The sequence below is a fragment of the Centrocercus urophasianus genome, unplaced genomic scaffold, assembly GCF_019232065.1.
Source record: "Centrocercus urophasianus isolate 14NV4802_14NV808 unplaced genomic scaffold, USGS_Curo_1.0 seq_11, whole genome shotgun sequence".
NCBI lineage: Eukaryota > Metazoa > Chordata > Aves > Galliformes > Phasianidae > Centrocercus > Centrocercus urophasianus.
The window spans coordinates 65,123,649-65,141,804 of record NW_024884253.1 but is presented as its reverse complement, the minus strand read 5'-3'; positions in this window follow the sequence as shown (position 1 = coordinate 65,141,804).

The window sequence follows — 18,156 nt, the reverse complement described above, 5'->3', positions numbered from 1 at the left end:
GGACAACACCAATGCTAATCAATCACTATATTGCTGTCTTTCCAATATAAGCTGCAAGATAGGTAAATGCTGCTTAGGTCCTGAAAGTAGAGTGACTAGAAAGGAAAACTAGTGCATACTCAAATACCTGACCAGATTCGATCATATTTTAGTGACAGCCTATCTTGCTCACAATGTCATTAATTTTTCTGCGAATAACTGGTTTGAATGGCTGCTGGTACTGTGCTGTTTGATGTCTTACTATACTGTGAAGTTCCACTGAAACTATGGAAAGGTGAGCTGTGCTGAAACTCTACTAGAACGTTTACCCAGAGGCATTATTTTAAAATACTTTCACTTTCTATTATATCAATATATCTTCTTTAACTGATATCTCAAGGCAATGGGAGAACAATATTAAATTTTTATTAGTTTTCTGAATTTTCCCCAAAGGCAAGCAAATGTTGGGGATGAAGGAATGGAAATATAATTTTATGTTAATCTATGCCGTTTTTAGATAAACTCCTATTTTAAAATCCTACGGCTAGAAAAATCCACTAATTCAGAGTCTTAAACCCGGAATTCCTAAGTGGCAGGGCTCAGAGATGGCAGAGAGCTGGAAGGAGCTGTGCAATGCATAGAATTAAGATGAGAGTGACAGCTGCAGCTGTCTTGGTGTGGAAGCATATAGTAGTTGGTTTGTACTTCAACTGGACATCCCTGTAGCAAAGATGTTATAATTTGAAATGTATATGAAGATGGTTTCATCATCTAAACAAATGGACAGGCTTAAGGAGTGTATTGTAAGCAGGTGGGAAAGATTTGAAGCTTAGACACATTTTTAAATAAAGTGTGTAATGAAACAGATGACTTGGCAGTGAACTTTTCTTTGGCCATTTTGATTATTTCTGCCTATGCCACCTGCTCCCATCCTGATGACAGTAGCATATGGCCTTCCCCTCTGCTCCTCCCGGTTTCAGTCTTTTCTATGCTTGGCTATTCTCAAAAGTAATAATTCTGTCCTATCAAAGTCAAAATTCCTTATACTATCCCCCTCTGCCTGGCAGTCTTCCCACTGAAGAGTGTGGGTTGTACATTAGAGCATATAAGTTCTTGTTTTTTGTAGTAGTCCTCTTTATTCCCATTATCATTTTATCTTATAAACTTTTGATTAACATAGTCATTCTGGAATTATTTTCCAGAATATTTAAATACATTATTTTCAAGTCTTCTTTTATTTTAACTTGCTATGTCTTGAGCAGTAATTCCATCATTTCTGTGTAATTCTGGGTGGTAGGTATAAAAATTTCTTATCTAAAGACTGGAGTTTTTAGTGACATTAGTAATTATCAAGGCAATGTTAGTAGTGACTAACAGGATGAAAAGTCAGAGCAAATGCTTTAGAGTTGCTGAAGCTTTTCTTTCTCTTAGACAAGTTTATTTTTCATGTGGCAGTCCCCTGAGATTAAGAATTTAGGATATCTGCAAAACATTTTAACAGCAAAGCAAAAAGAGCAAAAAGTGATTCTTGGGTTTAGCATTGCCTTCCAGAATGGATGAATTCACATCCTGGAAATTTAAACACCATACATGAATAGGCATCCTCAATGAATAACTTGGTCACAGTGCTAGGTTCCTTGGTTAATGTGTCTGTGTGTGAGTTTCCATAATAGCACAGTACAAAACTGAGTTTTGAGATCTCAATTTGACCCATAGAATGGATGATGTTTTAACGTGATTTAAAAAAAAGTGTAGTCTCAGATCCTACTTGTTGATTGCATTTATATCTGTGTTACTATTATTTCTAGGAATAAATCTTCAACTCATGTTATAACTTATTTCTGATGAACCAACTGAAATTATGAAGGCTTCACCTCCAGTATATCCTCCAGCGATGCAACTCCTTGAGAAGCATTAGAACTAAATGAATAATACTTATTCCAGAAAGCAATCCACTTCATTCCAGAAGGATGCCCTTACCAGTGTGCTTTAAATGTGGGTTGATGTCATGTGGCTATTTGGTCAAGCTACTCTAATGCTATTGTTAACTTCCAAAGTAAATAATGTGCTGATCCATTTATTGGTATTCATCAGAGTGCTGTACTGTGTGTCTAGTTTGTAGAATTTGGTTTTAGTACTTCCATTCATCTCCTATTTTTCATGCAATGTTTAGTACAAGGGTAATTGATAAAGAAGTGTGAACTCAACTGAGTAAGATATATAGAGAGACTGTACTTTGAAAAATGTGTATGTTGTTACTTGCTGATAATAAATATACTTAAAGAATGGTTTGTCATTTCTAGATGACAGATGACGATTCTCAGTACTGCCAGGAAGGTTATTATAGCCATGAGATATAAATGACTGGACTGAACTGTACTGGGATTACATAAACACTTTGTAATTTGTTTTACATATTAGCTCACAATTTTAGAGGAATATAACACTGGTAGTTCATTGCATCAGATGTCAGCCAGAGGAAAAACTGACAATAGAAATTGTCAAACATATCTTCCTCTAAATGAGTAAGCTATACATGTTTTACCTTGGAAAGGGCTTCCGAAGGCAGAGCATGATTGCTATCCACTTTTGAGGATTTGTTGCTTGGAAGAAAGGTGGAAATTCAAATCAGCTCTTTGACAATAGTTCTCGGATAGTAGGTGAAAATACTAAAATATGGAAATGCTTGCCCTGACAGTCTGGGGTGTTTGTTTGTGCTTCTCCTTATTGCCTGACAAGTAAGAGGTGACATAGCAGAATATCTGAGGGATCAATTCAGATCTACAGTTATTGTGAAAAAATTGTTGTGTGTTGGGCCAGTTTAATATGTTTATCTGTATGATTTAATTCAATTTCCTTCTTTAGGAATGAAGCACTTTCAAGAGTAAAATATTTATTTTACAGTGGCTTTATCTCATACACTGAGTGTAGATTTTTACTTTAATATTGATGTAAAACAGAATTTTGTGCATTCCAGCTATAACCACATGGCATCAGACATTATATAACACGTAGTGTATTGAAAATTGCATAATTTCTATTAAATTTTACACTGATGTATTAAAATGTTATAGAGGAACAAAATTGTTGCAAAATTAGGAGTACACACACTGTGTGAAATCAAAAGTTTCTCTTTCATCCTCCATGCTGCACACCTACTTTATTTTCTCTTTTAATATTACCAGTCCATGTTTTTTTTGTAGCCATTTACTCATTAAAAAACATGTATACTGACTGAATTTAAATCTTACTCTGTTTAATATTTCATTCAATTCCTAAAAGTTTTGATTTAAATTAGGCTGCTTAGTAACGTACAGTGGTCTATTAGTGTGGGACACAATTGATGGTCTCTCTGCTGGTGGATATCTCAGTTCGTATAAGATTCTCCATGATATGAATAAAACATCAGCCTTTTATGCTAGATCTCTGCTTATTGCATAGCATTCTGAAGTCTTTAAGCTATACGCTAGATGGAGGCTAAAATATGCATTTGATAACTGCCTATTTTCTTGAATTGACTAAGAGTTTCCACTTCCTTTTCAATACTCAAGATAACTTTATTGTCATTAAATTATCACTGGAATAGCTAGGACAAAGTTCCTGAAAAATTGACAGGAAGTTCTAAAACTCTAAATTTAAATATGAGTCACAAAACTGTGAGAAGCCAAACCCTCATAAAAAATTAAGCCACACCAAGACTATTCCAAAAAAGTAGAAAGGTGCTATTAGAGTTCATTTTGCACCATTCAACAAAAGAGAAAACTTATGTTTTTGTGCTTGTCTTATTTGTTTCTAGCAGATTGTTGGAATATTTAGAATTGATGTTAGGTGTAAAAGCACATGAAGAATACATAAGGATACAATCAATCAAAGTATGCAGTCTGAACAAGTCAGGAAGAACAAATAGTATTGTTCTTAAATAGATTGACATTGTAAAAAAGCATTTACGATTTAAAGCTATTTTTGTTTCTTGTAATACGAAAACCCATGTTTTCATTACTTCACCCCAGGATTTGTGGGATGCCTTTTGCCTTATATGTTTCTCAGTTGCTACTGTTAGAATTCTGAACACATCCTGAACTTCTTATTTTAGATGAGAGCTGTTAAGTTCTTTTATTGTTGTTCTGTGGCTTTTTTCTTCTTTTTAATATGTTTTTTTAATCCCTAGAGCTTGACCATGCTCTATACAAGTAAGCATATGTGTGAGTAGAAATAAAAAGAAATCAGTATTTATAAAAGTAAAAATACAGTTCTAAATGCCAGCAGTTGTATTTCAAATATAAAATCATGAGATGCCTAATGTGGCTTCATGTACTTTTCGTCCCTCCCCTACAATTTGCAGGCTGCTTTGTATTTTAAATTCGATATGCTTTAAAGCAAACATTCTTTACTTACTGATGGCATGTCAGTCCTATAAAACTCTTTGATGCAAAACAATGATAGTAGTCTCTGCTTTGTTTCCAAATGATAGCTTTAAAACCTATAATTTTAAACCACCTGCAGTTAGAGTAAATACTAGTTTCACAGCCTGATCTACTGGGTTTTACTTTCAAGTGTTTTGATGCGCGTAACTTTCCTTCTCCATGGAAGTAGCACAGTTTTTTGTAGCAACTTCCAGCTTAATTGGCATCAGTGCAAGGAGATATGAAGCATAAGATTATGGCTACTTTCTTGCTCTTATCTTCTATTGTTGTCCATTGCTGAAATACTTTTAATCTAGGCTGACTTCTGAGACAAGTGAACTTTAACCTAATGTGAATATAGGAGCTGAAGACTTCTAACTGTAGAAAAAACAACCAGAAATTAAACAATGTAGAACTTGTTTCCTGCTAGTTATCCAGTACTTAAACAGCACATGCTCCTTTTGAATAGATTTGTTAGGGTTAGTGTATTCTACACTGACAGATTTCCCTTAAAGAATCTTTCTTTCAGTATAAAGTATGTTTTATAAATTGAGCCTAGATATGCATTAGTCTGAGAAAATGGGTACAAGAGGATAGAAATCTGCCTTTTTTTATGTCCCCTGTGCTTCTGACTAAGCATGATCCACTTTCCTACTGGTTAAAATGCTAGTCTATACTTTTAAGTTAGCTGTCATGTCAAGATAAGGAACTGACAGTTTTGCACCTTAGGTCAATCTACTGAGGCTGCTAATCATATTGATGCAGGCACCCATCAGCACTCATGGAATACTAATGGACACCCTCTTCCCTCTAATGGCAGCATATTCAATAGTCACTGGCAGCCCTTAATGATGGGTACAAAAACCGGTTTGTGGTTTCTAAATTATATGATGCAAGGTTAAAATATCCAACTTTAACAGGTGCAATCTTGAATCAGATGGATTATATAGATCTGTCTAATTCTGTAATTCTTCTACCCTGTTCTGAGAGCTTTATTTGCCTCTTAAAACAGGCCTCCAGAACCTGCTCATTTCAAATGGACTCCACTCCTACTGCTCAAAAAATGAGGAAACCAGTAGTACTCTTGTGCAGTCAAATCAATCATTTTTGATTGAGGGAATATTTTGGCAGAAAATATTTTCTTTTAAATTACAGGTTAATGAAATCCAAAGCAATTTATTTTTTTCTCAGCGAAATACATGTTGCTCAGTTGAATAATATTTCAAGCTATATTATTTTCTAGGTATACTTGCTTCCTTGTAGACACATTTAGGTATATTTATGATAATCTGTAACTAAAAGAAATATAATTGTGCTTGTAAAGGATACAAAGTTTCTTCTGGAACAATCAAACAGTAGCAATATGAGGAAATCTGCAACTGAACTCAGATTTTGTTTTTATTCCTTGAATAAAATAACTTTCCTTTTTTTTTTTTTTTTTAATAGAAAATTTGGAAAAGCTGTTTATTTGCTTTTCTGGTAGTGTAATGTCTGGACCAACACCTAGTGAAAGATGTTATAAGTAAATTCGAGACTGCTGGACTGGATTGCCATTCGAGGGAGCACAAACCAGTGCTAACCCCTGCAACATCCAGTAGCTCTTGGAGTTCTCACCAGTTGTTGCTTAGGGAAATCCATACAGAGAAGATTTTCAGCTTTGGATTTTCAGCTTTGATTTTTATTATCAAACTCTGTAAGATACAGTAGATATACTTAGCATCCTTTAAAAATAAACAAAGGCAGATGGAAGTGAAGTCTGGTCATTTTGGTGACTCCTCAGCTCCTTCTGGAAGTGGTATTTCTTGATGTTAAGACCATCTTTCTTGTGTTTCATCTTCTGTCCTCACCACTTGCGTTTTGTAGGTTCCTAATTGCTACATGCAGCTGATTCTTTGTTCTGTAAGTTACTCTGACAAACCTGTCAGCCTGCTGATACGTATTTTTCCTCTCTCTTTCTGGGTTTTGACTAGTATAGCAGGACAAAGGAGCCGATGACTTTCTGTGGTTTTCAAATTGACCTGCTCTGGTCTGTGATAATACTGGATTAAAACACATAAAGGTCAAGCACTCTTTTACTGCAAAGCTTCCAACTTTGGGGCCTACATTTAGATCCAATCTGTATCTGCAGATGTTCTTAAATACCCTAACATAAAATATATTTGGGTCAAATAAAATGTTCAGTAGATGGCTAGGAGAGGATCAAGACTCTTCCATTCTAACCTTCAGTACTCAGCAGTCTCCTGTAACACGTATGATCTGAGCCAAGGATTCTATCTGTAATTCCTGGTTCAGTTTTAACTCCAGTTCTCTTCTAATTTTTTTTCCAGAATTGAATGAGTCTCAGATACTGTGGCTTTCTGACTCTGAAATATGATTACTTGAAATTGGGAGGGGTGCATTTGGAATGTAGCTTGCTATAAAGGGCAGTATGGTGGGTGTGGTTTTTGTACAAAACAGATATGAAAATAAAAATCTATTTCAGCCTCTTCTCTGTCAAAATAGGTAAATGTGAAATGTGTGACTAGACTTTTCTGAAAGAAGATTGTCTGATTAAATTGCAGAGTAAAATGTTTGTTCAGTTCAAATGACAGAGATGTATATTCATAAATAGGCTTTATGGAATATATTGACTGCTTGATATGGTTTTCTAAATCAGGCACTTTTATGTATAGAGGACAAAGAAATTTTAAATGAAATGCTGTAACTTACTGCAAAATTAATTACTTAGTGATGACTAAGCAACTCTTCAAGCCAGAAGGAAAAGAGCTATCTCATCAGATTAAGAAAAACAATACTTTCTTGATGAACATTTTAGGTTTAAAGGCTTCATAGCAGTCATTTTTAAAAGGCTATTCAATTAGTCAGATCTCTTTTTTGTAAGAAAAAAAGAATGTATGCAGTCACTTGGTTCAGAATTTCAACTGCTGAAAGTTAGTTGAAACAGCAGTATAGAAGGAAGAAGATTGTCAGTTTCAAAATGCCATAAAACCCCTGTGTTAAATCCTTTTTTAAGTGTTACAGTAGGCTGAATATCCAAGCTAAAGAATGGTGGTTATTATGGTAAAATCTAAATTGATGGATGACTAGTGTAATTATGAGAAATGTGACAGTAATATATTAAGAGGAAATAATTGCTGTAAGTTGTTATATTTTTCAAGAGGGCTATCAGAGGTGCTGGGAATTAGCCAAGCACCTCATGTCAATTCAGGTGCTGGGCTTCACTGTGGAGTTAGAGAATCTTCAACCAGAAAGTTCATCTGGAAGTTGTAATAAAAGGTTGAGATTACAAATATTTCTGCACAATAACCAGGACAAAAGAAAAAGACAACAACAACAATAAAAGAGGACTAGCCAGCTGAATATGCTGACTTGAGATTTCATGAGTTAGGGGGGAAACATTAATAGGAAGTGAAAAATGTTTTTGTCTGAAATACTAATTGCTGAGACCTAGGGAAGAATATTGAGGCAATTTCTGAAATAGGACGTCAAAATAAAACTTCCTTTTTGAGATTCCCCTATTTTTAACTAGAACTGCTATTTTGGTGAATTCAGTATTTCTTGTTCCTACTTTCTCTAATGCTTTCATGGCTTCTCTGTTTGCAAGCTTTATACTTCTAGCTGGTCTGCAAGGATGAAAATAAATTGTACTCTGAAGTCTAAGTCACATCAATAGAATCACAGAATCACCAAGGTTGGAAAAGACCTTCAAGATCATCCAGTCCAAACATCCACCTATCACCAACAGTACTCACTAAACCATGTCCCTCAACACAAAATCCAAATGTTCCTCAAACGCCTCCAGGGTTGGTGACTCCACCACCTTCCTGGGCAGCCCATTCTAGTGCTTGATTACGCTCTCAGAAAAGTGGTATTTCCCAGTGTCCAGCCTAAATCTCTCCTGGTACAGCTTGAAGCCATTCCCTCTACTTCTGTCACTAGTTGCACAAGAGAAGAGGCTGACCCCCAGCTCACTACGACTTCCCTTCAGAGGAGTTATACAGAACAATAAGTTTCCCCTGAGCCTCCTCTTCTCCAGACTGAACAATCTGAGCTCCTTCAACCACTCCTCATAAGGCCTGTGCTCCAGACCCCTCATCAGCTTTGTCAACCTTCTTTGAAGCTAGAAGCTAATAATTGGACCACTTAACATACTTGCAAATATGTGTATCTTATTAATCTGAAATATTGTTCGGGATAACACAGTGTCATGTGTCATCACAGCTGCATGAGAATGATGGATAAAAGGTAAGAGGAATGAGAAATGATATTGAAAGTCCTTGTGTGGATGCGGAATCCTGTGACTGGGAAAGCAAAACTACTGGCAGAGCTAAATATATTTCAGAATAGCTGAGCTATTTTGGTAGTCATGCTACTTCCCTAACTTGTGTGCATAATGCTGTTATGACATGTATTTTTCTTTTCTGTAATCTTTTGGAAGGTGTAGAGTAAAACACCAGTGGACTTATTGGAACAAATTGCATGATGGCTAAAACAGTTCCTACTCATCAAATACCCAGAGGGATTGCAAACACTGCTGTGAAATTGTAGTCTTCATGGGGATTGTAGCAATCCTCTTTTTTTTTTCAAAGGAAACAATATGTATCCTTAGCTTAGCTTGTTCGTTTTTTTTTTCATTCTCTGGTCTGTGGCAACATATTTTTTTGGTGCTGTATTGAGATCTGTAGGGTTTGGTTGTGTTCCTTTAATTTATTTGAATTTTGATAACAGTGGAGCTTTGCTTCATTTTTATCTGCCATTACATTAGCTGAATGGCTCACCACACCTCTGTGAGCCTTGTTTGACTACAGCTGAGTGACTGATACAGCTGGGCAGCCAGGTAAGTGACAGAGTGACAAGTGGAAGTAGAGCAGTGGTGCAGTTATGGTCCCCCCTGTTCTGGAGTTAAGCGGAGCTCTGCTTGCTCTTGTGGAGCAGTTGTAGTCAGATCTGTGTAGTGAAAACTTGGTCAGCAGCGTACTTCTAGAGCCATTAAGCACATGGAGCTAGGCTTAGCCTAGCCATAAACTAACATATAGTTAGCTGCAAATAAAATTTTGTTTGATTTTCTTTTTTTGCTTTTCCTTCCTTCTCTCATCTGCCCTATTGTGCTCTTAAAGTCCCTTATGACATTGATCTGCTAGGTGTCTCTCAACCTTCTATTCCTTCCTATCCTTCCCTGCTTGTAAGTTCATATTATGAGCTGCTGCATCTTCACGTCTTGACATCATGCAGAAGGCAGTTTTGCTTGTACTGATTTTCAGGGCAGACCATCTCTCTGCTTGTCATTTCTTATCTGGGGAATGGAGAGGAACTGAGGATACAAGGAGCCCAAACCTAAAGTATGTGTGTTAATTTTTTTTTGCTGATATGATTCAGGTGCAATTGTCATGCGATGTTACAGCTTCTGAAGTTCTCTGGTGTAATACAAAGTCTTAGAATAAATACAGCTGTAAAGTTGACACATGTCCACAAAATCTTTGTAAACTGAAGTCTAGGATGTATAACTTGCCCAGAGAGGAGGAGTGTTTTCCATAGGATGCGTAAAACCAGCTTTCCACTGTGAAGGCAAGCCCTTGTTATCTTAAGACCCTATTGAAAATACTTTGGCTTTTTTTTTGAGCTTCTTTTTTTTTTTTTGTCAATTTAAATGTAATAAACAATAAACTACAATAAATGTAGTTTATTGTAAAAATCTCATCTGTGGAAACTGAAGTGAAAAAAGTCCAAATAGCTGTGCTTGATTAAGTCATAAGTGGCTTAAAATAAGGCCTTGAAAGGTGACTATTGAGTTAAGCCTTTTGTGAATAGCAGTACATTACTGACTGCTTTAAGTCTCATGTTCTTTGCTATAGTTGCAATGAAAGCATATGTAGAGTTGTGTTTTAAAACAGAATGCAAATGGAGCTATTTCACGTAGCATCCCATAAGCTTTAGCAAAAATAATGCTTTATTTTTATAACTATTAATCAGGATGTATTTATAGATATCTCCATTCAGCATAAAACAATAAAAGTTTTTATATCTTTGAAAACTCTTATCATTAGCCATTTTTTTGTAGTAAATGTCATAGTGCATTAGAAGAACTTGTAACAAGTAGCTTTATTTTACAAATAGTGGTATAAATATAGCTTTCTTCTTCATATTAGCTCATTATGAAATTCAAAAATGGTGCAGCTGTCCATGTTATCTTCAGAGAATCTAGCCCATTTATCTTTAAGACTTCAGTTACTTTTTCTGCATACATAGTGCAGTTTTTTTACTGCATATTCAGTCTGTGTGGTTGAGAGAAAAAGACATCCTTCTTCCCCATTAAAGTGTTTGATTTATTCAGGATAAAAAGAAGCCATTATATGGGAAAAAATATTTTTCAGCATACATTTTCTAGAATCCTTAGAAAAAATGACCTTTGTTCTTCTACTTACTGAAGAGTTGTACTACTTTCCACTGTCTAGTTTTAAACTTGGAGTAGACTATACTTTGTTCTCCCTCTCTCTCTCACACATTGTAATAAGTAAAAGCTAGTAATTTATGAGCCTCAGAAGAGCTAAATGTGCTTGATACATGTCTGGTAGTTGACTGTTTCAAATGTGGGCTCACTGTGAGTGCTCCTGAGTCCACAATATTTTCAGGCAATGGCTTCTACATTTTCCTTAGTTTTTCCTTTCAAATTTGCTTTTTGTCTTTGGAACACCTTTTAACCATAAATGCAGGCATCCTTCTCTTTGTCAATTTTGAAATACCTCATTTTTACCTGTATAATCAAAACATTTGAATAGCCATTCCCCATTCATTTTGTAGGCATAAAAGTACTCGTGACAGGTGCAGTTTTTGCCTGTTCAATCTGGAATCGAGTGCTGAACTGCAAATGCAAAACTTTAATTTCATGGTGTTAATTGCTGTATCTTAATAGTGTTTCTCCTTTTAAAAAATACAGATTAGTGTATTGCTGGATAGTTGGTTTTTTTTTTTTAAAGACTGGTGGAATCCAAACACTGCTGCTGATTTTTTATTTTTAATGTGCGAGAATACCATGAGGTAAGCAGTTTAATTGTGTGTATTGCTCCCTCTTCTCTTGTGTTCAGGAAGTAAAGAAGGAAGACAGACTTGCTTTTTAATAAGTAAGGTAAATCAAAGGTAAAACTAAGAGGCTTGAGAAGAATGTTTGAAGAATGTCAGGCTTCACTGAATAAAGGTGATGCCTTTAACATTAATCTTTTTTTTATTATTTTATGTTATAACTTCTTACTGCTTAATGCTTCTGTAATTTTTGTAAAAATCCTTTCATTCTTTTCTTCTTTCCTCTTCCAACTTCTTCTGTTACTCACACTACACTCCAGTTTTCATTCTCCTAAAAAATGAGTTGTGATAGGTTGCCCCTGGTCACCAGCTAAACAGCCACCCTACCACTTGCTCATTTGTCACCCCAGTGGGACAGCAAGAGAGACTGATAATAGAAAAAGCAATGGAATTCACTGTCAAGACAAATGATAGTTGAATAAATGAAAGGAAAAGAAGTGATGCAAAGGCAATAGCTCTTCATCTCCCACAAGCAGACTAATAACCAACCGGTCTACAAGCAGAGGCTACTCTAGAAGCCCCTGTTTTTAATGCTTAGGGTGATGTTATCTGATATGGAATACTTTGTCCAGCTCAGGCTGGCTATCTCCTTGCTAGGGGGTAGGAAGGGAGGTAGAATGAGAAAAAGAGAAAAACCTTGACACTGTAAAAGCACTGCTCAGCAATGACCCAAACAGCAATACATTGTTAACACTATTTTAGTCACATATCCAAAACACAGTGCCATATGGACAGCTTTTAAGAAGTTATCTCCATCAATCTCAGACACAGTGTAAGAGGGTAACTGAGGAACTGCACTCTTGATAGCCAATAATTATGGCACAGGAACAGGAAAATAGTAATAAAATGTTATTACTTTTTTTTTTTTTTAAATCTTGTGACATAAATATATTTCTGACTGAACTTGTTTTACTGCCCTATGCATTTTTTTAAAATTATTTAAGTGAGGTTACGTTTCAAATGCCTGTCTTCCTTAGCATTAGCCCTATAATGCCCGTTAATTAAACCTGAGCCAATAATTTTTTCTTTGTACACCTAGAAGCAATACCATGCTGAGCACAGAATAAAACATTGTCTTGCGTACATTCTTCCTGCATCTTTTGATATGAAAAGAGTTGTTTGTTCCCTCACTTTGGGAATGTTTACAGATTCTGTGAATAGCAGAGGGCAGCAACCTGCACATATAAAAGAAGTTCAGACTTTTCAGAACAGATCTAAAACACCTGATATTGAGGAATGTGCATCGTAAAGACAATAGCATTTAGCATTTAGTGCTTCCACAAATCACTTAAGGTATAGTAGCAATATAGTACCAATGATACACTTCCTCACTCCTGCTTTCAGAAAACTTTATAATGTGGAACAAAGCGTTCAAACTGTTTTCACTTAGAAAATATTTCAGAAGATTTAATCTGACAGCTGTGTTCATTATTTCCAAAAGGTTTTTAACAGTTGAGGTATGTATTTTAATTATGATGGTATGCTAATTGCTATTTATGTTGTGTATTTAATGAAACACTTGGATTTATAATCAGCTGGTTCACATGTTTGTTTAAGCAGAGAATGGAAGAGGATTACAGATTATCATTGTTCTTTTTTTGGATAGTAATCAAATGAATCTAGTCTATGAATCAATGAATCTGGTCTAGTATTGAATGTGGAGATGCTGGCCCTGGATGTGGCAGGGGGGTTGGAGTTCATGATCTTTGATGTCCCTTCCAACCCTGGCCATTCTGTGATTCTGTGATTCTGTGAATCGCTTAGTAAAAGTGGTCACATTTAGTCACAGCTAACTGCATAAAAGCTCTGTTAACTGTAAGTGGATGTCTGCAACAGGAATTTGTAAATCTATTTACAGAGGAGCAAATGCTCTTCCGAATACATAATTTCATAATTGTATGGGTTGGAAGGGATTTCTGGAGACCACTGGGAATGACCGCCTTCTAAAGCAAATTCTCAAGAGCAGATCACACCAGCAGGTGTCCAGATGGGTCTTGAATATCTCCAGAAAAAAAATCTTTATGATCTCTCTCGGCAGCCTGTTCCTATTCTCTGTCATTCTGAAGGTATTTTTCCTTGCTTTAGCATGGAACTTCTTGTGTTCTAGTTTCTGCCTGTTGTCCCTTGTTCTATTGCTGCACTCCACTGAAAAGAATTCACTCCCATTGGCTTCACTCCTGAACTTAAGATATTTGTACACAGCAAAGAGATCCCCTTTCAGTCTTCTTTTTTCCTGGCTGCCCAGTTGTGGTCTCAGCCTTTCCTCTTATAGGGGGTGCTTCGGGCCCTCAACCATCTTTGTGGCCCTCTGCTGGCCTTGCTCTAGGAGATCCCTGTCTTTTTTTGAACTGGACTCATTGGTCAGTAAATGCACAGTTTGGGATGACTGCCTTGAAAAATATCTCTCTTGTACGAATATCTCAAAAACGTTTGGTCTCAGAGGTTATTTGACAATTTATACAGAGCAATTTGATCGTCAATAAAGATTTATTCATTTGCATCTGTAATCATTAAACCAGTCTGCATATATGTGTATATGTGTACGTTTATAATGAAGCTTGAAAAGTGATTTGACTTACAGAGAAACCCTGGGCCTCATTAGGATGGTACATTGTGATGACAGTGACAGCTGTGCTGCAGAAGGAAGGAGATTTGTCTGCATCCAGACAGGGACTTCCACCTCTGAGGATTATGTGATGACAGGCAAAGTACTACAAAGGATGTGATGGGGGCTGGAATAAGCATGTTGTAGTTCAGGAAACCAAAGCTCTGTCTAACATAGTAGCATGTCTCTGCCAAAAGATCCTTCAGGGAAAGATGTAGGAGCAGCATGGTTAGAGAGTAATCCTTCTCCTCATTAGTACATCTAGTTCTGTCAACATATGTCTTTGGATGATAGCCTGTGTGTGGATGTAGGGAATGGTGTTCAAGAGAAAGGAGTGCAAATTATTTTTGTGTCCTAGTTTGCATTGATTAGTGGAACAGTGTCAGTGTATTACAAGCATGAAAAGGGCTTCCAAAACTGCTGTTTTAGAGGCATTGACTGTATTTCCAGAAGTGATTTACACTATATGCCTGTAACTCTGTACCATTCCTGTCACCTTTGCAAAGAAAGGACCTTACTGTGTTTTAAGATAAAAAATAATTTCAAGAGCACCCTGGGTAGATATATAAGATGAAGGTTTGCATGAGGAAAAAGAACTAGTGGTGTAACTGACTTCAGTATATTCTTGCAGCTGGAGTTTCTATTTGTAGATATGATCTGCAGGGAGCCTGCTGTAGTATTTTCATTGTCTAGGTTCTGATGTATAGGACAGACACACTTCAGCTCCCATTTTCTTCTTCTCTGTTGGATTTTGCATATTCCTGTCGTAGAATAAGAGAAAATGTTCAAGCATTTTCTAAGTGTACTGCTCCATGGCTTCACTTTGCCCTTAGTTCCCATGAAGAAACATTAAATGCAAATCATTTTTCTTTATTTGCAATAGGTCAAACTAATTTAGCTAAAGTTCACAACCATCTGCATAGAAGATTATTGTAAACACAATAAAATTCAAAGGTCATTTCTGTGACTGAAAGTGGATCAAAGGTGCCTTCTGTGCTATTTTAATCCACTTCAGAAACTTGTAATGAATTTAGTAAAGGGTGAAAGTTCAAGGCTTTCCCTTGCTGTTGCTTTTTATATAATGCTATTAACTATTCACTGTTCTATCATTATAACATGTTCAATGGTGTATGAAGGAGAAACTAGCAAGGGGAACTAAGCTATAGCATAAGACCTCCTGATGTATGCTGATTTTGTTGATATGTTTCATCAATTGAACAGCAGCAGCTTAGAAAGCAGCAGTCAATCTTATTCCTGATTATGAAGTCTGAGTGCTTACAATCCATTACAAAAGTAAATTATAAACTCTAGAGCAGAACATTTTTGCACTCTGACACTGTGCAGCTCCAAAAATAAACCTAAATAACAAATTGTAATCTTCAGATATTTCCCATGGTTAAAGAGGTATATGAATTGCCTAGTTTTGTTAACTCGCTAACATTTTGGGTTACCCTTTTACTTAACAGTCAGTTTTCCATGCAGCTAGTATAGTGCAACTGTGGAGATTATCATGCCATGACATTACTCACAGACTAAAGAAGCAGCCTGAACCATGAATAAATTTGGCTTACTACTTGCGGGTAATGGTCTTTCAGAAACTGTTCTTTGCAATGCAGATAAGCAGGAAAATCTGCTCAAGATTTCCTGGGATGATAAGCAATTTGACAGTATCAAAAATGAAGAGGAGTTTCTGAAGAAATATGTAATGTAATTTTTTTTATACCTGGACTAATCACTTGCCCTGCAGCTCTCAGTGATTAAGTTGTGTTAGTACTCTGCAGGAACAAGATATGAAATACTCTCTGTGCTACAGAGATTCAGATTATTCTTCAAGTCAGGCCCTGTAAGTATGAAACAAGAATGCTAGTAAATGTGACAGCTTAACAACAATGGTATTTGATTTCACATTAATTTATCTGGACATGAGGAAGTATTACTTTTCAGAAAGGGTGGTCAGGCACTGGAATGGACTGCCCAGGGAGGTGGTGGAGTCACCGACCCTGAGGGTGTTCAAGGAAAGGCTGGATGTTGTGTTGAGGGACATGGTTTAGTGGGAGCTATTGGGAATAGGTGAATGGTTGGACTGGATGATCTTTTAGGTCTTTTCCAACCTTGGTGATTCTATGATTCTATGATTCTATGATCTCTTGTGGAGAACAGATATATTGTTTTTTAGTTCACTATAATGTGAATTTCCAGTAACCTATTATATTGCACAATGAAATTGGTTTACAGTAATTAAAATATATTTGCTGAAGAACAAGGAGTTAGAAAGAAATCTCAGGTTTATTTCATTTAGTTTTGAGCAGGTAAAACGACTTTTAGTTCTGACTTAATTATGGCAGTGGGCTTAAGATTTTGAGTGCTCTTAGATGACCAGAACCACAGACTGAGAAAGAAATGTGTTATTTTGGTTATGAGGTGAACTACATTTGTACATATTTTTACATCTTTCAATATTCAATATTTTTATTTCTTTTTTTATTATACATATTCTTTTTTATTATATATTTATAAAAATATTCAATATTTTTATTAAAAATAAAAATATGTTAGATAGTTCAACTGTGCTGTAGATCCATATACAGTCTTGCATTTATTTTTCAGAGTTAACAGGATAAAAACTATGGAGTTATACAGAGGCCATGGTAACTATTCCTCCCTCTGAACCCTATCTGGAGTGAAAAGAAAAGCATCCTTTGACTACAGCCTAGAAACTTCTTCTAAGTTTGTGTAAGTCGTTGATAAAAGACTGTGACTACAGAGTCATGTGTAGATTAATAGCTAAATTTCATTCCTGATGCAGACAGAATTCTTCTGTATGTAACTCTTTCAGGTAGCAAAGTGCCAGTCTGAAATTACCCCGTTCAGCTGATTAAGTCAATTGCAAAGAAAGTAGCAATGTTTCCTCAGGAAAGCACGGACACCATCAATAAGCTTTCTAAGCTTTATAGCACTACCCAAAAGGGAATTATCCCCTGAGCGGATGAGGCAATTAATCTCTGTTTCTATTTCTTCACTTGGAGACTTCTAGCTAGAATGAACAAAGCACTTTCAAGCAATAATAAGGTTGCTCCCTGACAGTTTGTATTGAAATTTATAGGATACTGTCCTCATAGAGACATTTCCCAGTGGAATGTCTCTTTTCACTGGAAGCCTTTGGAAATTGCAAGAACCACAGAGTGTGAATCTATCTGTACCTGCTTCTTTGTGGCTGGATTGTGTTAGTATTCTGCAGAAACAAGATATGAAATACTCTCTGTGCTACATTATATTCAGATTATTCTTCCAGTCAGATCCTGTAAGTATGAAACGAGGATGCTAGTAAATGTGACAGCTTAACAACAATGGTATTTGATTTCACATTAATTTATCTCTTGTGGAGAACAGATATATTGTTCTTTAGATGCATCTGTATTCCTCAAAGAAAGCTAATCCAGCTTGAAAGAAACTTTGAATGCCAGGTAGAATATCGTTAAATGTGATAGATGCATCACTGAATGATCTTAGCATGCCTGTTGAAGGGAGGAATTTCGGGGAAGGCAGGCAAAAATTGAAGTTCTCTGCTATGAAAAGTTTCTTGTTAGTTGTAATGAGCATCACCAACGTGTCTCAGAGCCATCACTGAAAAAGATGGAAATTACTTTCGCTTGTGCTATACCCCTTTCTCTTGAGAAGTAAATGTAGTGTGATTAAATTCTCAATTTAATTAGCATTATTTGCTCTGCAGGACAAAATCCCATGTAGGCTATATATCAAGATATAGCAGACTTTTTTTGCAGTAGTTTGTATGTGATATGCACTTTTCCTGCTACTGTTTAAATTAGCAGTTAATGCTATACATACTTCCTCTAAATTTGACTTGTGAAAAGGAAAAAGCAGAAGTGAAAATACTCAGGTAAGATATTAAGGCAGTATTTTTTATTTCTTTATGTTTTGCTCTTCAATGGGACACTTACAAAGGATGCTCTGAAAGTAATGACTCCTATTTATTTCCATGGAAGCTACAACAAATGCAAAGAATGCAATAACACTATTTTATGGAGCAAATTATCAGCTACAAAACACTATTTTTTAACATAGTCACCAGCA